The following is a 24,348-nucleotide window of genomic DNA, read 5'->3' as shown; positions in this document are numbered from 1 at the left end:
CACAAGTGTTTGTGCGGTCACTGAACGTACAAACTGAAAGAAAGCTTGGGTTGACAGGTCACTGTCACTGTGCAGCTAAAGGTGGAAATGTGGCCTGATTGAGTCATCAGTTTCTGTGGGTCTGTTTTTGCAACACATGCTGATTCTGAAAACGTAGCCTCATATACATTTCTGGAGATCACAAATTATGTAGCCAGAAGTACATACGGCTGCATTTCATCTTTAAAACATACGCTACGGGGCAGTATGATGCCGCTCCTTTTTTGCGATTACCAGCTGACCACTTACCTCCATATGAATGGCTTTCCCATTGTTACAAGTTTGTAAATAAAAGGATGAGAATGTGATAAAAATCAGGAGGCTTTTCGTTTTCTGGATTGCTTTTTAAAACACTGCAGTTGGGTTTAGGGAGTTAGTTGGGTCAACCGATGCTCTTTTAAACACTGTTGGTTGGGTTTAGGGAAGAGGAATGGTGGGGGGATCGGTCAGTTGGTCAGTCAGTAAATTAGTCAGTCAACAGCAGCCTCTGGTGGACTTACGTAAGAACAGCAGGCACAAATGGCACTCGCGATGGGAATAGGAGATCTGAAAAAGCATACACAACTTCAGGTGGATTCAAAAAACAAAAACTGCAAAAAAAACTTAGCTCCTGGCATGTATTTTGTTCTCTCCAGAAATGTACATAGCGGTACGTAATCAGAATGAGCCTGGGTTGTTTTTTTATCTGCTCTAAGACTCCTCTTTTATGTACATGAATGCGGGTGTTTAGATAGAATGCAGGAAGTAGAACTCATTTTCATTTTAATTCTTTGATAAATGTCAATTTTAAAATCACTTGTAATGTATGCAGGTATTGGTATTGGTATTATGGTATAAATTTGAAGTCAGCATCTTGTGCAATCAATATTAATTATCTAAAGCAATGCTTTCAGTGCATGAAATCATACTGCCTGACCTTTAGTGTTCTGGACTTGTTCTTCCTCATCCTTGTAGGAGCTCTCTTGACTACCTGTTAACAGAAAAGATGCAAAAAATATATGATTAAATTTTAATTTTAATATTAAAAAATAATTAAAAAGTGTAATACTTTCAGTATATTGATTAAATGTATGCTGAAGAAAATGCAGTACAATTTAGAATGAAAGAAATTTCCCTTAATAATTATATAGTGCATAAATAATGGTAGAACCTGGAAGAACAATGCTTCATTATTCCATCCTGATCTTACGAGGAAACATATGTATTTTACGTTTTGTCAGTTTAGTGGCTAATTCGTACAAATTAAATACGATTTTAAAAAAGAGGAGTGGTATCTGAGAAATTACTTTTGTCTTTAGTAGAACAGCAAAGTAATGCTAAGTCAATAAAAAAGAATTGAAAAAGATGTATATGTACACTACTTGACAAAAGTCTTGTCTTACAACCGAGTTGTAAGAGCAACAAACAATAACTTGACTTCTAGTTGATCGTTTGAAAAAGTAGCAGAGGGTAGATTTTTCAGATGAATCATTAGTTGCATCCCAATCATCACAAATACTGGAGAAGACCTATTGGAACTCGTATGGACACAAGATTCTCACAGAAATCGATCAAATTTGCTGAAGGAAAAATCATGGTTTGGGGTTACATTCAGTATGAGCCATGTGTGAGATTTGCAGAGTAGATGGCAGCATCAACAGCCTGAGTGACTGTATCAAGACATTTGTGCTGCCCATTACATTACAAACCACAGGAGAGGGCAAATTCTTCAGCAGGATAGCTCTTCTGCTCAAATTTCAGCCTCCGCATCAAAAAAGGTTAAGGTACTCCAGGACTGGCCAGCCCAGTCACCAGATATGAATATTATTGAGCATGTCTGGGGTGAGATGAAGGAGTAGGCATTGAACATGAATTCAAAGAATGTTGATGAACTCTGGGAGTCCTGCAAGAACGCTTTCTTTGCCATTTCAGATGAGTTTATTAATAAGTTATTTGAGTCACTGCAGAGATGTATGGATGCAGTCGTCCAAGCTTATGGGAGACATACACATATTAAATCTTTTTCCACTGCACCATGACTTTATATTCTATACTGTACATTATTTCTGTTAAGTGACAAGACTTTTGTTTAAGCAAAGTCAGACCTTACTGTCCTTATTAAATAATTAATTTATTTTAATTAAATTAAATAAAAATATAATTTGTTCATATTAGCATGATCATACTTTATGTTGGTAAGATAAGTTTAATCTAGAGGCCTTTGCCTTTCATATAAGTCACTTCTGATACCAAATGATCAACTAGAAGTCAACTTATTATTTGTTGTTCCTAAAACTTGGATAGGCGACAAGACTTTTGTCAGGTATTGTACATATATACATATGGGAAAAGCTAAATTAATACTTGAGGATCCTGACGATACATTTAAGCTCTTATGAGGTAAACCAAGCATTCTGTGCTATAAATTATTTACATTATTACATTTAATCCTCATAGCCTCAGCAAACAGTCCTTTGCTCTTTAGTTAAACATGTCATGTTCTACTGAAAAAAAGTCACTTCCATCTTGCATAGCCTGGGGAGAGTATATTAATAGTAAACATTTAAACAAAAAAAGTGAATTATTTTCATACACCACTAACCCTTTGTTTGATTTAAAAGCGAAATAGATGTTTGTCAAAAACGAAAAGAAACAAAATTGTCTCCACGCTGACTAGTCATTTATTCTGTAAAACATTTATCCATCTCTCTCTTTGATCAGATACAATACAAGGATTTAGACTCAGCGATGAAGCTTTTCGCAGGAAAATCCATGAAGGCGATTAAAAAAAAAACCTCCAGTCCCATTGTTTACCGGCCCATTAACAAACAAACATCAAGCCCCATCTCTCTAAAAACTGCTGACAGAAAAGGCGACGATTAATCACCATAGCAACCAGCCTCTTGATTACAAACTGCTTGATGGGGCTTTGGGATGCAAGGGGACCAGCGGAGAACGGGAAAGGGGGGGGAGGAAGGGGGGAGGAAGTGAATTTAAAGAGCATTGTGCTAAATTAGAGGCCTTTATGAGCAGTAGCGACTAACGGGCCGCCTGATCTGCATACCAAGTGAAGGGTTAACCACGTCCCAGAGGTAATTTCGAACAATCAGAGCTCCAGTTAGCAATTAGTGAATTAACTGTAATGAGTCTGCGGTTGCCATAACAACAGCGGTTTTTAAATGACACTTGTCAAAGTGAAGAACACTTGAACGTTGTGGAGATGAGCCCTTTTTATTAGAAAGGGAGGGGGCGTTCGTTTAGCGGAGGTCCATTTAATTATCCGAGAGATGATGAGCATTATTTGTTTGTCTGAATAAACGTACAACATGCCAACAAAACAATGTAATTAACCTGTGAAATCAGATCGAAAAGAGTGTGTCGCAGAAAACTTTCAGCTTCAGTGGAAGTGCGTGCGTTTCTGGTCTCCATTCACAGTCACAGGCAGGTGAGCGAGCGTAATAAATGCAGGCAAACAGGGTTCAGTGATGTTTTGTGTGGGTTGGAACTATTATTTTATAGAGGAGAGACGCAGAGCGAAAATTTGGAGAGGTATAAAATGGATAAATGGCTCTCCCTCTCTCTCTACTAAATGGAGGCTGAAACAAGATTTGTGGAAAATATGGATATATGTGTGGATGGAGAGTGGGGGGGAAAATAATAAATGACTGAAGGATGGAGATGATGTGTGTGAGTGTATGCAATAGCACAGCCGTCATGCTTTCTCAGTCTGTGTCAAACTGAGATGCTCCAGGGTTTCTGACAGACAGCACACACAGTGTGGAGGAAGAGCACCTTAAACTGCCTTTAAACAACACTCACAGTTTAGCTCTTTGTCTTCCTTCAGCCCCTTTCGAGCACATTTTAATGAGAAAACCGTCTGAAATATGGGACACAGACAGCCTCCTGACGCAAGCGAGACTGTCACGCAGACACCCGTGATGGAAAAGCTCCTATACGCCCAGAGTAAGTTGTCGAAAGTTACTAAACAACCAAATCGCTCACAGTTAAACTCCTTCCAAGGAGGCTAATGAGAAATGTGCATCTTTGCATAATGATTGCAAATTTCATTTTCATATTGGGTCTGCATGTCTGTAACTGCATTGCTTCAGAGATTTGCATGCTTCCATTGTTTTTTTCCCCTTACATGCTGTATATTCATGCTGCCTATGGGGAATTGCTGTATTTCACCCATATTATTAAACCCAGCATGTAGATGGCGGTGGTATTGTGTGCCACTCTGTGGGGTTAGCATAAGATAAATCACCACTGTTGCTGCATTTCTGCTGAGAAGCTTTCCGTACACCACGGGCCGAGCTTGTTACGTACTCTCATATGTGCACACACTGCCGAAAGGGTTTTCAGACGGCTATATGTCATGCGGTTATTTGTGTTTATGCCATTAGTGTTAAAACATCACCGCTGTGCCCTGCAGAAACCACAACAACAGTAAAAACACACAGCACATATAGAGATCCCGGTTTATTAGTGCTCCTGCAAAAATTCCTATGTAAAATTAGAAGTAGAGAGGAGCTTTGCAAAAATGGGGCTTTACCGCATTACACTGAAGGTAACCATGGAACACTGACATGATATTGAATCGTTAATATTAGGGATGACGTTAATAAGACAAGCTCAATTAATATTTGAAACATTTTAATGTGAGAACATTAGAATAACAATTCAATTAAACTAGCATACAATAAATCTGAATTTGAATAAAGGAAAAAAAAATTGCAAAAGATTCACATCTTCTAGTTGTAAACAAGATCACAAACTAATTTTAAACTTGATGCGTATGACTAACAAGAGACTAGACATTAGTCCTGGAATCAGGCTACTTTGGTTGTGATAATTATTTTTATATTCACAAAAAAAAAAGTTTTTTCCTGAGAATCAAACTACATTGTCAATGTTGTGTTTTTGATTCATTAAAAAGAACTGTTCAATAAGAGTAATTTTTCCCAGAAACGGACTACACCATCTGCATTGTGTGTTAGAGATAGAATAAAAAAGAACCAGCATATAAGAGTCATTTTCCTAAGAATTGGGCTACATTGTCTGTGTTGTATGTTATTGATTCACTCTAAAGAACAGACAGAGAGTCATTTTCTAAAAGAATAGTGCTACATCTTCTGTGTTTGTGTTTTTGATTTACTTGGAAGAATTAGCTCATAAAAGTAATTTCCCCTTAAAATCTTACTATATATTATCTGCGTTGTGTTTTTTATTCACAAAAAAGAATCGACTCAGATTCGCTAAAACGAAAACAGACTCTCAGGAATCATTTTTTCAAAAGAATCAGGTTATGTTGTCTGTGTTTTGTGCTTTCGGTTAACTAAAAAGAATCGGCTCATAAGAGTCATTTCCCCTCAAAATCTTATTATATATTGTCTAAATTGTGTTTATATTTTTACATTTTCCCCCAGAAGCTGACTACATTTTCTGAATTTTGAGTTATTGATTCACTAAATAGCTTTTGGTTTGCTAAAAAGATTTGGCTTATAAGAGTAATTTCCCCTCAAAATTAGATTATATATTGTCTGAGTTATATTTTTTTTATTCACCAAAATGTGATTTTTTTTCTTTTTATAAAAATGACTCTCAAGAAATATATTTTTAAAGAAGAATTAGGCTACATTGTCTGTGTTTTGTGCTTTTGATTTACTAAAAAGAGTCAGCTCATAAGAGTAACTTTTCCTTAAAATCTTACTATATATTGCCTGCGTTGTTTTTAATCACTAAAAAGAACTGCCTCATAAGAGTCATTTTTCCTCAGAAGCTAAACACATTTTCTGAATTTTGTGACATTAATTCACTAAATAGAACAGACTCACAAGAATCATTTTCCAAAAGAATCAGACATTGTGCTTTTGATTAACTAGAGAGAATCGGCTCATAAGAATCTTTTCCCCTTAATATCTTATATATTGTATGCGTTGTGTTTATTATTCGCCAAAAAAAAAATCTCATAAGAGTAATTTTCCCCAGAAGCTAACTACATTGTCTGGATTTTGTGTTATTGATTCATTAAATAGCTTTTGATTTTCTAGAGAGAGTCGGCTTATAAGAGTCATTTCTCTTCGAAATCGGACTATATATTGTCTGAGTTACGTTTTTTTATTCACCAAAATTGATTCACTAAAATGAACAGACTCTCAAGAAATATTTTTCCAAAAGAATCAGGCTACATTGTCTGTGCTTTGTGCTTTTGATTTACTAAAAAGAGTCAGCTCATAAGAGTGATTTTTCCTTAAAATCTTACTATATATTGCCTGCATTGTTTTTAAATCACCAAAAATAATCAGCTCACAATAGTAATTTTTCCTCAGAAGCTGAACACATTGTCTAAATTTTGTGTCATTAATTCACTATACAGAGCAGACTCACAAGAATCATTTTCCAAAAAAATCAGGCTGTTTGTGTTTTGATTAACTATCAAGAATCAGTGCATTTTGTGAAAAAAGGTTAACGGAACCAAATATGATTCATGAGAAAATAATTTAATTCACTAAAATTCACAAAAATTCAATAAAAATTCACTTAATTCACTATTTAAAAGCTGTAGTTTAAAATAATGAAGAAGCATGGTTGAGCATGGGACTCAGCAAATGATGAAATGAAAGCTTGAGTTGGGATGTTGGAAGAACACCAAACACCCTTAGCTTTGTGATTGGCGGGTTTATATGGCATTGCTCCTCCCATTCGTAAGTCCATTAAGCGCTTTCATAAATCTGACCTCATGGCCATGTGCTCTCAAACAGAGAGGGGTCATGGGCAGAGAGGTGCGGATGGGTAGCACTGTTCCAGGAAACAGCTGATGTACAGTCATATTCTTTTTTAATCCAGATTCAAGACAGATTTTTTTTATCATTGCCTGTCTATCAGGTATATTTCCATCTGGTTGCCTAAAGAACGCTCAAATGAAACTAACTGGTGTTTGAAAGAGTTTTCCTGCTTAAGGGAGTGTGTGTATTTTTTCTTTGGTGTGTAACCAAGGTACTTGTACTGTGGTTTTAAAACAACCAAAACCCAAGGCTTTACTGTGGTACACGCCTAATTTTTCTACATATCAGATGAAATGGAGTTCTCATTAGGAGCAGTTCAGTGAGCTCTGGGTGGTGAGACCGAATCATTACATTAAAAAAGAGCCCACACATGAGTCAGAAGCCGATAGCAGCTTTAATGATTTCTAGAGCTGCAACTAAATTTGCAGAGGACAGCTTGCTGTCTCCGACAAGGAGAATTTAAATGAACACTGTTCAAAATTCCAGTTATGCACATTGTTCGAATAATGTAGTTTATATTAGAGTTAAGTATAATTCAGCACTTTTTAACTATTGGAGTATGGAGCTAGATCAGTCTCAAAAACAACACATTTAAGACATACTATTCATACATCCACAGCACAATTCACATTTACAAAATCCAGTTTGCAAATTCAAAATACAATTCATAAATACGACACACAACTTGTGAATTCACAAGTAAAAACCATACATTTTTTAACTAAATGATTTGTTCATCAAAAGTGTATTTTTAAATCGTGTTTTGAATTTATAAATTGGATTTGTGTATTTATGAATCTTGTTTATAACTTACGAAATGGATTTGTGTATTTATGAATCGTATTTTTAATTTCTTAAAATAAAGAACAAATTAAAATCCAAATAAAATAACGTATAAAACATTGTTTTTAAAAACCTTTTTTAAAAACAAAATCAAAATAAAACAAAACCCATTAGACATTATCCATTGTATACACCATGAAAGACAGCGACCAAAACAAGTTCAAACTAACTGTCATTTTAAAAATAAAATAGTACAAGATACTAAAAGACTACATGCTTTTAAAATTTAAAACAAAATAATAAGTCATGTAGTACCTTCCTCAAAATGAATCTGGCGGTTTATTAACTGACTGTAGTAGGTTCATGGGTGTGTCATCTGAGGCTGAAACTGTGTGTGATACCACCCAAAAACACCAAAGACATAAGGGTGTATTCTTGTGTTCAGATTCACTATACAAGAGATCACATCTTTTATGCCAACAAAGGCAGTCTTTTTAAGTCTAAAGCCCCAAAAAAGTCTCAAACATTACAAGCATGTCAACAGGAAACAAACTGATGACCCTCTAGATAGTGTTGTGTTTATCATCAAAACATCCACAGTTCAAGGCCAAGGCATTTTTGACAACTAATGTCAATATAATTCTCAGTTCTTCAGAGAAGTGGTTTGAGAGATACTGCCCTGTGAACAGGGGTGAGACGAAAACATTCAGAACTGAAGTCAAGACCTGGAGAGAGTGAATAAAAGATTCTGAAATGATAAAAACAAAAGAGCAAGTACGTGTTGCTCCCATTGTTGCAGAAGTTTCTTAAAAACTGCTTGCCAAGCTACTCCAACCCTCAAAACATAATCTATATTGTTCATGGATACAGTGATTTCTTTTTAAATGCATATCTATTGATTGAAATTATTCATAATTTAACCAGAACCAAACATATAAAAAAGGGGTTTTGAATTAATTTAATACAACTGTCCAATTTTTATTTAGTTACTTACTCTACCTCAATAAACTCCCCACTGGAAGGGTTTCAGGGCAAGTACGATGGATACAACTTGAGCCACTGTTGAACTTTTATTGCGTACACATACACAATGTTTGTCCACAAACAGCCTGAGTACTAACGTTACACTAGTCTGTCAAACTTCGACGTTCTTCCTCGTTTAATTAACAGTTGCTAGTAGGTTATAAACCAGCAAGCAAACCAGCCTCGAACAATAACTGAGAGAAAAAAAAAATTAAACTTATGTCTTGATTTATACACAGACACAACCTATCGGCTAGAAACGGTAATACACATATTCATAAAAATGGGGAGGGACTGGTATGGAAAACTTTGGCCGATATTATAACTTAATATTTGGAAGCTGATGTAGAACATTATCTTGATGTGAACTTATTTTTTAACTTCAACTGAAGAAACCAAGAAAACTCGAGGTCATTTACAAATTCTAATTCTGAAGTTCTCATTTTTATTGCAAAAAACTGCTGACATCTTGTCTTTTCACTAAACTTAAAGGGCCCTATAATACACCCTGCGCAATAAGGGTAAGACGTGTTTACCACGACGTGTTGCTAGTTTCAGACAAGCGCAAAACTAAATTTCCTATTTTCCGCCATTTTTTGTTGAAATGGCAAATCCATTTGCGCCACTTTGTACACTCATGGGTGTTTCGGTTTAAAAAAGAGGTCTGTTAAGTAGCATTGTTGACGTGTTGCTATTTTGAGGAACTAAAATAGACTGTGCAATAGAGCAGCTGAGAGAAGGTCTATAGAGTGCATTAGTTGTGCGCCTCGCTTACACATTGCTTATAACATGTAGGATATACAGCGATGAGCAAATATCTTTACAAATGAAAAAGGATTCACATATTACAAAAAATATTACTTTCTAAATAAATATAAAACCCATCGCCTCCATGCCTTCTTCATCTTGTTTTTTTTTAGTTTATTCACGACAGCTTGCTTTTGTATATTGTTATTATTATTAGCAGTATTATTTATTATATGCATATTTATATTTGTTTTATTAAAAACAAGCTTAGATTTGTCCACCTTTCAGGTTTTGGACCATATGGAGCATAGCGTGTCTATTTGGATATAACTCCGTTTTTTGAGCACACTTCATTATTATTGCTTATTTATTTGTTTGCTAGAATTTATCATTGAATTTAGAAATAGTTTTGAAAAAAAAATTCTGTTTGTTTGCGCTTAACAAACAGAATTAATTATGTAAGCTAATGGATGTCAGTGGAGTGCACAACAACGTTTCCTTATCCATGAAAGAGAAAGAGAAAAAGACAGTAAAGGCCTATTGGAGGAGGCTCATTCTTTATCCTCGCGCTGCAGATGGTCTGTTTAACTGTTTTCTGGCTAGTGAAGTGTTCAGTTTTTCCACTTACAAAGCCCGCCGTGTAAATAGCAAATGCGCTATGACGAGACGCAACTGAATCTTAAAGGCAATGGGAGCTGAGACTCTGATGGGTTTATTATCATAACACACCCATAACTCATTAGGAGAATAAGCACAACCCCGTTAGACCATGCGCTGTGGTGCAGATAAGATTTTTCCATCCTTAAAATAGCAAAAGTGGATTCTGACATGCTCTTAATGCTTTTGCGCCATGTGCTTTAGACTTTGCACCTAGATCATTAAAATAGAGCCCTTAAATCCCAAACCCTCATTTATTTTTTTATCGGGCTAATAACAATAGCATGAAAAAATCAGCCAATACCAACATGGCCACTTCCCACTTATATATTGCTTATCACTAGGGCCAGACATAATCTGCAGATGTTTTTTGCTATGTCTGTGCACAATTTTTGCGGAATGATTTTGGAAATATCATAACTAAAAACTTAATATTAATTTATTTTATTTTCGCCTTAGTCCCTTCATTAATCTGGGGTTGCCACAGAGGAATGTACCGTTAACTTATGCAGCATTTGTTTTACTCAGCGAATGCTCTTCCAGCTGCAACCCATCACTGGGAAACATCCATACTCTCATCCACACACATACACTACAGCCAATTGAGTTTATCCAATTCACCTATACCACATGTCTTTGGACTGTGGGGGATACCGAACACCCGGAGAAAACCCAAAGGAACAAGGGGAGAACATGCAGACTCCACACAGAAATGCCAACTGGCTCAGCTGGGACTTGAATCAGTGATCTTCTTGCTGTGAGGCGACAGTGCTAACCACTGAGCCACCATGCCACCCCTAAAACAAAGTGACATGAGTGTCGTTGTTCAAAGATTTGATTCTACCCTCAGATTGCTCGAAGATGCCTGACTATATGATCAAAACAAACAATGTGCTCTAGCTATATTACTACTCATTGCAACGACATTAACAAAAAAAAACTAATGTAAGCTCGTAGAGCCACTGCTTTTGGTTAGTCGTTCCCCAGCACTGGTTGCTTCACATGGCCCGTCTTCATAATCATTTAATAAGAGAAATGGGCATTTCAAAATTAAATATGCCACTCTACAAGAGATTTTATACAAGCACACAGCTGGAAGCACACAGATACCAGCTGTTAGCCACAGAGACAGAGAGCGAGGGAGGGTGCGAGTACGGGATTGTGGGAGATTTCAGAGTTACCTGAGGGTAGGCTAAAGCAAAGAGGGCTAGATAAAGAGACAGACAGTAGATTAAAACCTCAGCCTGACTTATTTACACATAAATCTAATTCACTCCAGAGCTTCATACGCTTTGACAGAAGCATCCACACGGCCTTCCGGAAAACGACAGGCTGTCCTGCATGCGTATGTGCCCAATTGCACGCTCACAGGTTAACTTAGTCAGCAGTGTGTCTAGAGCTCTGAATGCGGCAGTAATTAAAGTGAATTAGAAATGTGCCGAACCTATTTTCACACAGACTGGCCAGCCAATGCTTTTATTATTGGGACGGATCAGACGGGCTTATACGGTTGGGGATTCGAGCCAGCGGAGGAGAAAAGGGTGAAGATTTATTCAGAAAGGAAAAACCCTCCAGAAATCTCAAGGCTCTCAAATGCAGGTGGTGGTGTGGAGAAAATCGCTTTCTCTCTCCTTTATTCCAGAGGGACGGAGATGACAGCAGCAGGAAGAAGTGGAAGTAGCAAGGTTCAGTGGAGGAGGAGAACGGCCGTGCACATCAAAGACTCTCAGCTGGAGAGAGTCTACACCTTTCTTTCTTCCTCTCTCGCTCTCATTTACTCTCATGCAGACGTGCACACACCTCTCACAGACTCTTATCCGCCAGACAAACGGCCGTTTTTAATTTGTGTGACAATACGTTCGGATGGCCCCTTATTTGCAAGGGGAAGCCTGGAGCTGCTCCCATTTGAATAAGCACACATCTGGGTTATCAGGGATCAGGAGCCTGTGCACATAGACAAGCAGAGCGTGACGAGCCAGGCTTGGCCCTCACCGCTGGGGCATGAACCACACTGCACAGTGCAGCTCAACAAAACAACACAACAAAACAAAGAGCAGCACTACACCAGGGTTGTGCACAATTCAGAAATGAACTGAGAATTCCAGTTCAGTTTTGGATTTTTGGTTGAATCTGAGATGAACCGCACAATTTGTATGTTAGAAGGGCGAATTAAAATTAATGTCAAAATTAAATCAATGTCAAAAGCAAGATGAACAAGTTTGATGGTTAATAGATCTAACAAATTGAACAATAAATTCAATGATAGATAAATAGATAGATAGATAGATAGATAGATAGATAGATAGATAGATAGATAGATAGATAGATAGATAGATAGATAGATAGATAGATAGATAGATAGATAGATAGATAGATAGATGACACAAGAAAAGGAAAGAAAGAAAGAAAGAAAGATAGATAGATGACACAAGAAAAGGAAAGAAAGAAAGAAAGAAAGAAAGAAAGAAAGAAAGAAAGAAAGAAAGAAAGAAAGAAAGAAAGAAAGAAAGAAAGAAATGGACAGACAGATAGACAGTTAGATAGATAGATAGATAGATAGATAGATAGATAGATAGATAGATAGATAGATAGATAGATAGATAGATAGACAGATAGATAGATAGATAGATAGATGACATAAGAAAAGGAAAGAAAGAAAGAAAGAAAGAAAGAAAGAAAGAAAGAAAGAAAGAAAGAAAGAAAGAAAGAAAGAAAGAAAGAAAGAAAGAAAGAAAGAAAGAAAGAAAGAAATGGACAGACAGACAGACAGACAGACAGACAGACAGACAGATAGATAGATAGATAGATAGATAGATAGATAGATAGATAGATAGATAGATAGATAGATAGATAGATAGATAGATAGATAGATAGATAGATGACACAAGAAAAGGAAAGAAAGAAAGAAAGAAAGAAAGAAAGAAAGAAAGAAAGAAAGAAAGAAAGAAAGAAAGAAATGGACAGACAGACAGACAGACAGACAGACAGACAGACAGACAGACAGACAGACAGACAGACAGACAGACAGACAGATAGATAGATAGATAGATAGATAGATAGATAGATAGATAGATAGATAGATAGATAGATAGATAGATAGATAGATGACACAAGAAAAGGAAAGAAAGAAAGAAAGAAAGAAAGAAAGAAAGAAAGAAAGAAAGAAAGAAAGAAAGAAATGGACAGACAGACAGACAGACAGACAGACAGACAGACAGACAGACAGACAGACAGATAGACAGATAGATAGATAGATAGATAGATAGATAGATAGATAGATAGATAGATAGATAGATAGATAGATAGATAGATAGATAAAGTGTAAAACAGGGATTACTGTTCAACATAAAATTGGGGCAAGAAATGAAAACAACAAAAACAATGACAAAATAAAAAAACACCCCACCGCACACACACAAGCACACAAAGCAGAGTCTCCAGACTCCAGAGGTCTGCAGGGTTCCATATCCAGGCTTCCCGGTAAAGCTCAAATTAAAGACTACACCAGGATGCTGCAGCACTTTCATGAAAAAAAAAAAAAAAACACATTGGGCTTTTCCACCGTGTCGTCCTCATGTCTTATTCCCTCATGAGGCGGGAAGAAAAACCTGAGTGAACAAGTGAGCATTCTCCCAGAAAATATCATTTCCTCCCTCTGTCAGAACAGCTGAAGACACGTCTTGTTTGTGCTTTTTCCCCGTGTCAGCTGCAAGGCCCTCTTGGCGACAGCAGCCCGGGGAGAGAGAGAGAGAGAAAGCGGCTCCCCTGGGGGGAGGAGTTGCCTCGGGCCTCAGAAAGCCTATTTACGACAAGCTGTGCTTGTTACTTTCATCAAAATAGAGCACAGAGCTTTTCTTCTCCCCTTGTTTTCTTGTGCTTTTGGCAGGAGGTTGTTATTGTAAAGCACCAGGTTCCATTGTGCTTGACCGAGCAGCGAAAGTAAAGGAAGGAGGACGGTCATTGTCCAAAAATGTTGACTTTACGACTTACAAATTGTGAAATTTTCAATGCACTTCTCTCTGGGAAGCCAAAAGTAAGTAGGCATTTATTTCTTGACATTATGACTAATCATCAAGGACAACTTGACGTGTTTTAGTTTATTTCACAAGTTTGCATGCCCAGTTGCTTGGTAAGAGACAGATTTGGCCTGTTGTCAGTATACTAACTAAAGGATGAGACTCCAGCTTTAATCAGCCACCTCTGGGCAATTTTACTTCCCGAATAAAAATATAACCACCAATCTACTTCTGATAACTAATTCACATAAAAGTGTTCTACAAAACAGTAGTCGGTTCTACAGTAGGCAGTGGCTACATCTCCTCAACAATAAAAGCAATAACCTTTTATTTTTTGAGTTTAGTTAATTAATGGACCTGGAGAATGTGCACTGATGTCAATCATTAGTTGTTTAGCTGGAGGTGGGGTGCAGGTGTAGTGCTTGCAATCATTTTTATGCCATGTTTCTTGCAGTTGTCGAGAGTTTTACTTGCACATAATTTACACTTATTCGCTTCTTTCCTTTGATGAGTTCAAAATAACAAGAATCCGATGCAAAAATGTAAGTCTCCGGTCTGCCATTGTTTCTGTTTCTGACTGTCTGCAGTGATTCACGAATGCATGGTTTGTTTTTAAGAGGATCTTCTAAGTGAACCAGATGAACCAGTTCATTAAATTGAACGGAGTTGTCGTGAAATGGTTTGCGTCTATACCCAGATACTCCGCCTGACTCGAGAATTAACCAATATCCTGAGTTATTCAGTTACTAGAACAATACACTAACTCATCTGGTCTGAAAAAAAGAGACCTGATAATGACGATGATGAGTGTTCTCTTACTGCACTCTCTTTCATGGACTCTTTTCACCAGCCTGGTATGACACGTTTAACGGTCATCAGCATTTTAAATCCTTAAAATTTTTTGGATTTTTATTTTTGTAATATATCATTATTATTTAAAAAAAAAAAAATGAATTACCGCTTGTGTGAGGGGTTTCTAATGGCTCAATTCTAACGACTGGTACAGTAAGGTACAGGTCGGTACGGGTCACCTTTATCAGGCTTGTGTTTCCATTGTCTAAAGCATACCAAAAGTAACTTCTCACAAAACAGATGCTTTATACACATAAATACTTGTGTATTAATATTAATTACTAGCCTTTCTATGAGCATCATGTGATTATAACTGCAGATCAATGACAGTGCGAAATAGCCTACTTTAACGTCTGCCATTATATAAAATAAATAAATGCAACATATATAAACACACATAGACCCTTACAGTCTCTGACATACTACTGTACCAATTACAGAAAAACTACACACAGCAAACATTTAGTCCTTATTTGGGTTCAAAAACAACATGCAGCATTGCCCAGTCAGTGCAAACCTCTCATCTGTATCTTTAATCTTCACCAGCATATGTGTCCTCTGTTAGAAAATAATTCCTTCATTCTGAGTTCATAATAGTCCAAAAGGTGATGATAATAGTTAAACATGGCAGTTTGTTCATGTTTTAGGTTGGTGAAAGAATCTTTCGCTCCTTCGTTTTTTTAGGCTTCTTATTTGTTTTTTCGTGCGTCAGTCTTTTTTCTGTTTGTCTGTTTATGAAAGGAATAGATGTCAAAAGCACTTCTATAATCACGCACACAATATTATCATCAGCTGAAGAAGTTTGTTATTTCAAATATAGTCACACAAACACGAGTGATCGCGAGCTCCCTGGAGAAAGTGAAACCGCTCTCACTTTTAGACGGCCTCGTAAAACACAAACAGGACACGGCATGTTTTGTTCTTCTTGGCTTTGTGCCTGTACATAAAGACAGCAACAAGGTTTGTCTGAGCTTGGGTCAATTATGGCTTGTAATTATATGCATGTAGTATTACGATGTAATGTCTCGGCTGTGTATTTAAAAATGGTTTCTTTGTTTTCATTCTTCTGCTTGTGCATGCGCGAGTGACGCTTCTTTGTAAACCAATAGCTTTGCTTTTTGGCACCCTTTTGCCATGCTAGGTACCCTTTGCAAAGGGTGCCCAAAAACTACTACGGTATGGTTCGCTTTTAGGTACCTTTTGACAGTGGAAACAGCCATAAAGCCGTACCAAACCGAACCACTCAGCGGAAATGGGCCATAATGCAGCAAATATGGGACAGGACAGTAAATTTGTCGTTATTCTCTCCTCTGGCTGCTGTCATTAGTCTCACACAATTTTTTTCCTTTTTCTGAAAGTCTTTATTACATCATTGTGGAGTTTTTCTGCTAGTATTTGAGCAAATAAGATTGTAAAAAAATGTTTGTTGTAATCACTGTGCTTCACTCAAGAGTTCACTGAGTATTCACTCAAGTATGATGATTTCCGCAACTGAGAAACCCGGAAATGTGAAAAGGGTCTATTGAGTGTATGATTCAACCTGAGATACAGTTGAAGTCAGAATTATTAGCCCCCCCTGAATTATTAGACCGCTTGTTTATTTTTCCCCCAATTTCTGCAGCAGGAGGGAACGGAGGGAACACATTTCTAAACATAATAGTTTTAATAACTCATTTCTAATAACTGATTTATTTTATCTTTGCCATGATGACAGTAAATAATATTTAACTATATATTTTTTAAGACACGTCTATACAGCTTAAAGAGACATTTAAAGACTTAACTGGGTTAATAAGGTTAACTAGGCAGGTAAAGGTAATTAGGCAAGTTATTGTATAACGATGGTTTGTTCTGTTGGTTATCGAGAAAAAAATATAGCTTAAAGGGGCTAATAATTTTGTCCCTAAAATGGTGTTTAAAAATTAAAAACTGCTTTTATTGTTGGTGAAATCAAACAAATAAGACTTTTTCCAGAAGACAAAATATTATCAGACATACTGTGAAAATTTCCTCGCTCTGTTACACAACATATGGAAAATATTTTAAAAAGAAGAAAAAAATTTGAAGGGGGCTAATAATTTTGACTTCAACTGTATGTCATTTTTATTCCGCAATACATTTTGTAAAAGCCAATTATGCAAGATAAAAAGTAAACTCACGTTACTTTTTTTTTTACTCAAATATTAATACTTATGTTTAAAAGTAATTCGTTACTTTAAAATATTATTACATAATGCACCTTACTTATAGTGTGTTACCCCCAACACTGCTTATAACTTATTACATACCTATTATAATTTCTTATTACTTCATACAAACCTGTCAATTTGTTTTGTTGCTCGACATATAAAAATCACTTTACAACACTGAGAAGTCATCACTTTTTGACAATGACCTGAAACATGAGGGAGGAAAGCGCTGAAATAGAGGATCACACCTTTTCCTTTCTCGCCATCCGTTCCTCTCCACGCACTCCTCTCTCTATCTCCGCCAGAGGAGAACCTGTAATGTCACAGAGTGTGCGCAACCTTTGATCCTCAGCTGTACTCCATCAAGTTCAATTAGAGCCGCTGCTGTCCCTGGTGGCCCCGTTTGTCATCATCTATTGGCCCGCGCACATTCCACATATTGAAGGAGTGGACAGAAAATCAATAAATAGGATTGAGCTGCCAAGGCCTGCAGGGAGCCCTCTCTCTCTTTGTCTCTGGTCTCTCTTTCGCTCTTTTTGTCTCTTTCTCTCTATCTGTTCCTCCTTATGGAGTCTCGCTAAAGCAATTTTTAGATGTGCTCCATCATGCCCGCCGATTTTCACCCAGCTCTACACCGTTCTCAATTGCATCAGCAAGCAAAAAGCTAGTTTTTAAGGTTGCTTTGATTGCGTTAAGTGTAAGGCCAGGAAAATATAATGCAAATATTACATCTAGCCGGTCTATCTGAAACCTCGCCTTGCATATATTGCATTATTATGAGAGAGCGAGAGCATGCAAAGCTGCAATTTCAATAGCATTTCACTCCCACAAAATCTGGAGTCTACATAAACCAGAAAAGTTCAATAAAGCACTTGCACAACATTCAAACGAGCATTAAATGCACTCAGTTTAAGCTTGTGTTTGATTCTCTCATCACTTTCCCCCTCTTTTTCCCTCCCCTTCAGCTCTTGTAGACACTTACACTCACGGTCACCCACTGCGTTTGCACAAAGCAATTGCTCAGTTTGACTTCCTCTCTGAAGTGCTTCCTGGAGCGTGACCTTTCACCCTGCACCCCTGCATGACTGCCGGCCCACACCGAGAGAAGTCAGGCAAGACACTGGAGGCACTTTTCACCTGAGAAAATAAGGAAATGGGGTTTGATTATATGCGTTATTACATAGAAACACGTGTGTAATGTTTTTAACATCATTTCTTAAGGGAGCTATTTGAAAGTATTTTTTATTTATTAAACACTTTTAAAGGTGCAGTAGGGGATTCTCTTTAGAAACAGTTTTTGTTGTGCTGGTTGGAAGTCTATTCACATTCCAACAGTAATGATTAATGTAAATGATCTTAATGTTTTATATGTATTTTTAGATTCTGGGTAAGGCATAAGACTATATAATGTTTGCCCAAATAAAATTTGTCGGGCCGACAATTCCCAAATGTAGATTTGTACAACTACGCAGCAGGTCACGCAGATCTGCTGTTTGCAGATTCACCTGCACACAAGAGAGACTGGCTGTTTCTCAATTTGTGTCCTCATGTTCTCGTGAAACGTCATAATCAGCTGCCTAAGTTCAGTTCCAATACTCAAGACCGCAAGTACGGAGGACGCGTGAAACTTCCCGGATGTGATCTTGATATCGAGGCAGACTTGAGCACCGAACTCGCTCTGAAAGTCCCAGAAGTCATTGCGACTGGAGGTGGGAAGCGCTGCATTTTATCTAGATTTATTATTAAAGTTCATAGATATGAATTATTTACATCAGGAGTTTCCCTAAATGAAACGGTGAAAGTAAACATTACCATGGATATCTTAATAAAGGAATAAACACATTAAGGGTGTTTGTTTGCTGAAATTCGTATTAAAATCTGTTTTATTTATATTGTGCAACATATATTTATAATGTTTTTATGCAAAGTATATATTTTGAAAAGGGGAAAAACAATAAATCGTTGTATGAAGGCTGTAATGTTTAAATAATTTACCATTTAAAACACGTTAAGGTCATGTGACCATCAGGAAGAACGCAGCATCTCAATTCTCAAAGGACGCGTTCTCTGCCCTCGCGGTCTCCTGAGTTTGTTCTTCCGAAGACACCTGGCAAGACCGGTCTCCACAAGAACACAAGTCCGTTCTCTGCGTTCTTGGAATTGAGAAACAGCCAGTGAGAGCGGCAAAAACAAATGCTGAATCAACACATTTTAAAATCCTGAATCAATATTGGAGTTACTTTGCAAGCTGGAGGAAGGATGACACCATGGCTGAAGTACTTCTTTGAGACAGGTAATGTTATGTTTTAAAACAATTTTAGTCACGCAAAGCTTATGTAGATTGTGTTGTTTTACGAATGGGTTATATGCAGGGCTTGACATTAACTCCCGCCAACCCACCAAATGCGGGTAAATGTAAGCTGTGACGGGTTAGACAGAAACTCCCACTAGCCACTTTGGTTGGTTGAAAATAATGTTTAAATTTTGGTTTTATTAAAAGCAGGATTTGACAATAAGCATGGTCCAATATTCGTGCAAATGTGATCTTAGAATTGAGAAGCAGCACAACTGACAAAAAAACTGTGTTCGCGCGAGCAAAAGAAAGCAGGTGAATACCAAATGACTGGATGATGTGACTATTTTCAGTTTAATAAGGGACCTTTTACCTTTTATATTCACATCACATTGGCTCATTTTTGAACAATGATAGCCTGTGACGCGCTCCCTATATTGTTTACCACGCTACTTTGAATATTTGGTCTGAAATAGCATGTAAGTGTGGCATAGTTATCAGTTTAATTCCTGCACGCCGCCGGCCAACCACTAATACAGTAGTCACTTTAGAACAAAGCGCGCATGAGAGAATGAGAGCAACGATCCTTGCATGTTTTGCTTGCTAAACAACTGAAAGCGTGCTAGATATGATACAGTTTTTGTTCAGAATTTTGGTATTATAAAGTACTATAAAGTTTTCTAACTGGTGAATGACATTATTTAGTGGGTTGTCTACTGTCATCTTTAAGATGCCTGTTGGTGATTTCAGGAGGCATGGCTTTGGACGGCAGAGGATGTGTGTTTCCAAGATATTATGCTAACTGATAGCATTTAGGCAGATCACCTACTGCACCTTTAATTATTTGAAAATCTTATAACGTAAAAAAACTAAACAAAAAACTTCCCTAATTTTCTAAGTTGTGAATTTGCTCATCAGCAAAACGTCTATTAGATGTCAACATTTGGACATTAAACAGATGTTTAAAATATTCTAAACTACAAAATTTAGCATGTTAATTCAGAAAACCTTTGAAAGACTTTTATCAGACTTCTTAACAGTATGTTTTCAAGACTAAAACAATCTAAAACAACTGGTACTAAACTCTTTTGTTGTGTGCATATTCTGTTTTTGATAGGAAAAGGCAGCACATATTTGAATTTCCATTAAAATGTCGCTCTTGGCAGTGCAGAAAGCACCTGGATCTCTATAATCAGCATATCCCCATAAAGGCACTTTTTCTCTCTCAGAACTCTGGTATAAAAACTGCAAATTTTTCTCTGTATTCTTTATTTTCTCCTATAAATTTTAGCGTCATGATGGGACACGGTCATCTACATCCAAAGACAATACTGTGTTCACATTTTACAGAAGTGTTGTGGTATACTGTAATTTGGTACAATTTAGTATAATTTAGCAATTTGGTGCAGTGCTTCTTGTCCAGTGTGTGGACCCACTTTAAATTGAAGCTTAATCAGGCCGTGAACATCATTAATTTTAAACAAGACAAATCTTAAACATTGTTGATTATTTATCTTATTTTGCGATCCAGAAGTAAGCTCTGTTTTTGCATGGTGTTAGGCCTTTAGATTATCTACACTGTAAAACGTATTTGTTCACTCAACTTATCTTAGTTAAGTCATCTTGTTGCATTGACTCAAATAAGTTGTATTGACTTAATTCTTTAAGTTTTCTCAACTTAAAATGTTTAGTTGACAGAGTTAAATAGTTGACCTAACTACTTATTTCAAGTTACCTAGACTTGCAATGTTTAGTTTTAATGGGTTAACTTACAAGTTAGCAGTACCTGGCAAGTTTAGTTTAAATACTTTGACTTACATTTTTAAGTTCACGGAACAGCAGATTTTCTCAATAAGAAACAAAACAGACAAAAAAAAATACATTACACATCTTATTAAAGGTCTTTACTACCAATTTAGCAATTGCGCATATTATTTTCATACACGCATTGAGACACAGAAAATTCAAACCTTAAACAAACACTACTAAGCTTTTTTAAATGTGGCCAAACTCCACGTTTTAGCAAAGGTCTAATCTGCTCTAGAAACATTTATACAAGTGACAATACATTGACAATCAGTTTATATGTGTCATTTTACAAGTTCTAACACAAATTTGAAGAAGCATTGCTTTGCTTACCTTAAAAATCTGGTGGAAAGTATGCTAGTATGTGTGACTTCTTCTGGTGTTTAACTGGCAGTTGGCAAACTGACTTAATGGTGCATGTTCCGCCACCTGCTGGATTGGAAGTATGGGATGCAACTTAAAAGATGCTGGTTCTACATATGTTTTTAAGTTGAGTTGACAAACACTCTATTACAGACAAGTTGAAACAGCAAAAACTTACCAGGTTAAGTTGAATTACCAACTTTGTTGTTTCAACTTACAAAATCATGTTGAAAAAACAAAAATGCAAAATCATTTTTACAGTGTATACTGTAGATAAACGACTAGGAATAACAAATGAAAGTAAATGGTCAAACTATTTTCACTACTAACTGGTGTGATTATGACAATAACTATGAGAAGCAAATAACATCAAGCAAGATGTTTTCTACTGATAATAATCAATGAACGTTTCATTACTTTAAAACATGACGGGACAAGATGATTTATCAAAAATACCCAAAACAAATTTCGATAATATCCTGGATGAGACCACAAAACTTGATTTGTGATTAACAGTGCATTAGGTCAACTTCAAAATCTCACATTTCTGTATAAATGTACTGAAATTTTGAGTAGAAAGCTTGCCGAATTGCTCTGTAATGTTCAGTGCAAGCACAAGCAATGAGCTGCATAAAGCTTTCTACATAAAATCCTTTAAAAGGAATTTTTTACAAAGGCACATAAAAAGTATAACTACAGGTCTGACATAAGTTCATGTTTTTTTAGTACGTTTTCATACAGATTGAAAATTTGACACCATGGTGTATAAAAAAGAACCAGAAGGTCTCTAGAGAAAGAGAAAATGTTTAAAGAAATGCTATTAAAATGATGCTTAAAAATCAGCCTGAAGGACACTTAACCGTTTTAAAAAGAAGCAATGACACAAAAAGATTTATTAATTCACCTAACACACTCTATCACTTTCTCTCTCTCTTTCTCGTACAATAATTTCATCAGTGCAGGTGCACAAAATGCTCCCTTGAGGTGCCCCACTATCCCCGCTGACTGAACTCGCTCCTCTTTCACCTGGAGGAAAAGTGACAAAGCCACTCAAGGTCAGCGACTCCTTGACAACCGCTCCATCTGCAAGGTATTATCATTTCATTACCTGCCTGCGTCAAAAGGCCCTGCTGTTTTCCCTGAGATTCCATCGCCATAGTAACTATTGATTTATTGTTTGTTAGAGGCCAGTCGTTCCTGGATGATTAGCTCTTGATAGCGCCATATGACAAACAGCTGCTCTTTGAGCCAGTGAGGCTGTTGTTGGAGCGTTTGTGTGCGTTCGCCCTAGAGGCGCCCACCCTGAAGGCTCACTTTGTCTGTTTTGATAGACGGAGACCACGTGGCTTACCGGACAGGAGTGGAGACAGCTTGTGGTGACGCGTTGAGGTTTTTGTAGACCTTTGTGATGCTTGCAGCTGGGCAGTGGTTTGTCAAATAGAGTTGGATAACTCTTCCAGAAAGCTGCATAAACGGATAAGAAACTCCCTCCACCCCTGCTGTACACCCTCCAAGGCAGCAGGATCTATAAAGCCCTCCATCAAAATCAGCTCAGCTTCTTTACGAGAGCATTAATCACCACTCTGTGCTCTTCAAAGCACCTTCACGATGCCACAGTGCTGTCTTCAGCGCCATGCGGCCCGGCACAGCTCTACTGTTTATCACTAAAGTGATGAAGAGAGAGCAGATGTCTTGATGTGCAGCTGTATTAGCAATACTGCAATGGTATTTTATGAGCATAAATGTCTATTGTCTACTAAGTAGTGATGTGTGAAGTCACTTTCAAGACATATTGGTGTACATAAATCTTTCACCATCAGGTAATATTCTCAATCTGATGGATTCCAGATGAAATGAGTGAAATTCACAACATCTTGGATGGTAAATGTGGCCACAACTTTACCCTGCTACAGACAACCACTACCTTAAGCAAATGTATGTTAATTATTATTTTTTGCAACATCCAAAATAGATGCAAAAGATCCCATCCAATTAGCTGTGGTAAATTCATTGCAACTCAGATGCAGCAGAGAAAATATTGAACATGTCACATGCTATTGACTGAAATTTTCCCTGGATGTTGGTAACAACCAAACAAATCCATATATGAAAAGAAAACAAATCTAATTACTTTACAAATGCAGTTATGTGCAATAAAATGGAAGGTCACAGATAAAAAGTATTGAACACATGAAGAAAGGGAGGTGTAGAAAGGCAGTGAAAGCCCAGACAGCAGCTGAAATCTCTCAAAAGTTAGAGAGCAATCTTCTGCCCTTCATCATTGTAAATACACATTAGCTGCTTAAGTCCAACATCTACATTAGCACTATGATGAAGATGAAACCAGAGTGGACATTTCAGCAAGACAATGATCCAAAACACAGCCAAGGAAATTCTCAAATGCTTTCAGAGAAAGAAAATCAAGCTGTAGAATGGCCAAGCCAATCACCTGACTTGAATCCAAAAGAAAATGCAAGTTAAAGCTCAGATTTGCTAGACGAGGCCCACAGAACCCTCAAGATTTTTACACTATTGAAGTTTTTAAAAAAAAAATCACACCTGAGCAATTTGTGTGACTTCATTCTTTATATGAGAGACGTCTTTAAGCTGCCATCATAAAAAAGTCTATTAAATAAAGTATAAAATATATTTCAGTACAGTATTTTCTCCTTGTGTCATTTCATTGTTAATACACATAGCTCATTTTTTAGATTTTTGTTTATTTTAGTTTTAAGTTTGTATTATTTGGGTTTTTACCTAAATCTGGTTCAACTCCATGTCAACAGCTCCTTTAGAAGTATAATTCCCAAGATAAA

General features: G+C 36.9%; 1 protein-coding gene across 3 annotated transcripts in view; it reads right to left on the bottom strand.

Moving 5' to 3' along the window:
• fam222aa (family with sequence similarity 222 member Aa) overlaps positions 1-24,348 on the bottom strand; it is a 245,401-nt gene that overhangs the window by 121,866 nt on the left and 99,187 nt on the right. For 2 of the 3 annotated variants that reach the window (XM_073951075.1, XM_073951076.1), the window contains 3 exons: positions 21,503-21,601; positions 18,053-18,207; positions 956-1,009 (listed from right to left, as the gene is read on the bottom strand). The gene's annotated coding sequence lies outside the window, so the exon portion shown is untranslated. Of the gene's footprint in view, positions 1-955; positions 1,010-18,052; positions 18,208-19,065; positions 19,224-21,502; positions 21,602-24,348 lie in introns of those variants that run through there. The other variant, XM_073951077.1, reaches the window with a different exon arrangement.

The sequence above is a fragment of the Danio rerio genome, chromosome 5, assembly GCF_049306965.1.
Source record: "Danio rerio strain Tuebingen ecotype United States chromosome 5, GRCz12tu, whole genome shotgun sequence".
Lineage (NCBI taxonomy): Eukaryota > Metazoa > Chordata > Actinopteri > Cypriniformes > Danionidae > Danio > Danio rerio.
The sequence above is the reverse complement of the archived record's forward strand: the minus strand, read 5'-3'. Positions and strand labels throughout refer to the sequence as shown.